Source organism: Macaca fascicularis, chromosome 2, assembly GCF_037993035.2.
Source record: "Macaca fascicularis isolate 582-1 chromosome 2, T2T-MFA8v1.1".
NCBI lineage: Eukaryota > Metazoa > Chordata > Mammalia > Primates > Cercopithecidae > Macaca > Macaca fascicularis.
In genome coordinates this window covers 74,985,295-74,989,028 of record NC_088376.1, presented here as the reverse complement: position 1 = coordinate 74,989,028, position 3,734 = coordinate 74,985,295, and the positions used below count along the sequence as shown (strand labels likewise).

Genomic DNA, 3,734 nt, shown 5'->3' with positions numbered 1-3,734 from the left:
TAACTGTTAGAAATAAAATTGTCTTAACAAAAAGAATCTATAGCTTTGTTTTCTATTCTACCCACATTTATTGGCTAATTTCCAATTAATCATAATATTGTTTATTTTTATTTTGTTTCTTCAACTTTTATTTTAAGTTCTGGTGTACATATGCAGGATGTGCAGGTTTGTTATATAGGTAAATGTGTGCCAGGGTAGTTTGCTGCACAGATTAACCCATCACCAAGCTATTAGGCCCAGCATCCATTAGCTATTCTTCTAGATGCTTTCCTTCCCCAGACTCCTCCCAACAGGCCCTAGTGTGTGTTGTTCCCCTGGATGTGTCCATGTGTTCTTATCATTCAGCTCCCACTTATAAGTGAGCACCTGTGGTGTTTGATTTTCTGTTCCTGCATTAGTTTGCTGAGAATAACAGCTTCCACCTCCATCCATGTTCCTGCAAAAGAGATGATCTTATTCCTTTCTGTGACTGCATAGTATGCTGTGGTGTATATATACCACATTTTCTTTATCCAGTTTATCACTGATGGGTATTTGGGCTGGTTCCATGTCTTTGCTATTGTGAATAGTGCTGCAATGAACATATATGTAGATATATCTTTAGAACAGAATGATTTATATTTCTTTGGGTATATACCCAGTAACGGATAGCTGAGTCAAAAGATGTTTCTGCTTCTAGATCTTTGAGGAATCACCACACTGTCTTCCACAATGGTTGAACTAATTTACATTCCCACCAACATTGTAAAAGTGTTCCTTTTTCTCCACGACCTTGCCAGCCTCTATTGTTTCTTGACATTTTAATAATGGGTATTCTGATTAGCATGTGATGGTATCTCTTCACGGTTTTGATTTGCATTTATCTGATGATCAGTAAGTTGAGCTTTTTTTGTATGTTTGTTGGCTGCATGAACATCTTCTTTTGAGAAGTGTCTGTTCAAGTCCTTGGCTTTTTAATGTTTTTTTTTTTTTCTTTTTGTTTTTCCTGTGAATGTTATAATTTAAATATGGCAAGACTAACTTTAGAAGAGAGCAAACTCTTGATTTTGAAAAGAGGGAGTACAAAGAAAAAACAGGAACAAATTTAACCATAAAACAGAATAAAAATAAAAATAAAAACTTCTTTTCTCAAATAAATTAGAAAGTGAGGATAAAACCAGAAACATGACTTCATGTTTCTGAATTTGATTTGACAAAGCTTCACCTGGATAATAATTGGTGAATAATCTTGAACATTTATGAGCAATTTAAAGAGACAGCATGTAAAGGGAGAAAATATTAATTATGTAAAATCTTTTTTAATCCTTCTGTCAAAGAATAGACCCAATTTGGCTGCTGAAGGCTGGTTTGCGTCGACATGGTGGTTACCCTAAGTATCTAGATAGGCGGGCGCGTCCACGCTGCTATCACTCGCCGTGGGTTCGCGACCCACAGGGTGGCGGGCCCAGTCCCTATCAGCTGGGAGCCGGACCCTGATTCTGACTGGGAGCCGGAGAAACGGGAGCTGCAGGAGGTGGAGAGGTACCATTTTTTCCCTGGGCCCTCAGCTTGAAGGAAGACCTTGCTCCCCCCACCGCCCTAGGCTGCGCCCCCTTGGTGCCAGGCGCCCTGCCTGGCAGCGGCCCTCGTTCCTTCTTAGGGGCGTTGTCCGGGACACAGCGTCAGGTGTTCAGCTCCCCTGGGACCGCTGGTCCCTTCACTAATGATGTATTTCATCACCCGCTTAGAGAGTTTGGCATGTTTAAGGGCAGTTATTGTTCTAGGTGTTAGCTTTCTCAGCCTACAGAGCTCTAAACCGGCAACATGGCCTGGTTGCCCTTGCCATCAAAGAGAAGTGGGCTAGGAGATCCATGATTTAGCCTGAGGCTCTTCAGACATGCATCCTACTTTCGTGCATGGCTTCTGCAATTGGTTCTCTCCCCAGCACCCTGCAACAACAGAAAAAAGGCAATCCGATTCCAGAAAATTCGGAGGCAAATGGAGGCGCCTGGTCCTGGTCAGTTCCCAGGTTGGCAGAAGGCTTTGATGTCTGCACTGATGTGATCCGAAGTTTTTCTTTTCTTTTTTTTTTTTTTTTAACGGAGTTCCGCTCTGTCACCCAGGCTGGGTGCAATGGCGGATCTCCACTCACTGAAACCTCCGCCTCCCAGGTTCAAGCGATTCTCCTACTCCAGCCTCCCGAGTAGCTGGGATTACAGGCCCGCGCTACCAAGCCTGGCTAACTTTTTTTGTGTATTTTTAGTAGAGACAGGGTTTCACCATGTTGGCCTGGCTGGTCTCAAACTCCTGACCTCAGGTGATCCACCCACCTCAGCCTCCCAAAGTGCTGGGATTAGAGGCGTGAGCCAACCCGCCCTGAAGAATTTTAAAAGGCAAATTTGTACCCACATTTGAGAAGAAGGTGAAGCCGGATCAAAAAGTCCTCAAGAAAACTGGGTTCGCATACTCGCTTCGGCAGCTCCAGGGCTCTGGAAATACCTGGAAGCTGCTCCCTGCAGGCCACTCTGTATCAGGTTCTGTGCTTATGCCAGGGCATGAAGCCTCATCCAAAGACCTGAATTACAGCACAACTTTGAAAGTGAGAGAGTCAAACACTCACAGGACAAATACACCAAGGAGACGGAAGGGAAGAAATAAAGGAATCCAGGACCTGGAGGAGAGCTTTGTGCCTGTTGCTGCAGTCCTGGGTCATCAGAGAGAGCTGTAGAGGTACTCCAGTGATTGTGAGAGCACCGGAAAAACTAGGCATGGTGGGTTGCCAAGTGATCAGGAGCTGGAGGAGTTAAAGGCAGGGGAGCCAGGTAACCAGCAGCAAAGTAGTGCAGACGGGGAGAGAGTTCTTTGATAGCAACGGGAACTTCCTGTGCAGAATCTGAGTAGGGGCTTGGCTTGTGGAGATGCCTCCTGAAAAACATCTGGGAAAGTATTAATATATATGGAGCAGCCTGGATTTCCATTTATTTGGATAAGCCAGCTTGAAATAGGAAGAAGTGATGAGCCTGGAATGTGGGAGGAAAGAGCTGCGTAGATAGATTCTAACTTCCTGTAATAGTGCTCCCAGTCTGACCTCTGTAGATCTTCAGTACTCAACCCTTCTTGCTTGGGCCCTCTGTATGTTGAAAACCAGTCTGTGCTGCATGTGTTGTTTCAATTTTCTGTGGTACTTTCAATATATGTTTGAGAGGAAGTGAAAAGTTTGCCCTCTGACCTCATTTCCTTCTTGATCAGTGAACACTAACAGTTCTGGGAAAACTTGGTCAATTGGTTTTCCTTAAAAGCAAAATAAAGTAAAATGTAGCAAAAAAAAAAAAAAAAAAAAAAAAAAAAAAAAAAAAAAAAAACCGAAAAAAAAACCCCCAAAATTAGTATGATTATTTGCTACAAAATATAAATTTTGTTGATTGTACAATAACAATTATTACACCTTATTTACTATTGTATTATTAGCATATGGCATGGCATATTGCCTAACATCAAATAAAAGCTTAATTTAAAGTATTTATGGGATTTTAAAAAGTTGTGGATACATGACAATATTTTAAAATTATTCTGTAATTCTTTATGTCACGAAACGAATCAAAACAAAATATTTTATGTGCTGAAACTAGCAAAAGATCCATTGAATCCGATAAGTATCAGAAGATAAGGGCTAAATGCAGTACAGTTTGGAAGATATTGTGAGAAGGAAATGGAAGAAGCTCACACCAGGCTTATCTGCTGTGTTTACAGTGAGG

General features: G+C 42.0%; 1 pseudogene; it reads left to right on the top strand.

Moving 5' to 3' along the window:
• The first annotated feature begins 1,357 nt into the window (after window positions 1-1,357).
• On the top strand, window positions 1,358-3,324 carry LOC102127342 (neugrin-like; annotated as a pseudogene).
• Window positions 3,325-3,734: the final 410 nt, after the last annotated feature.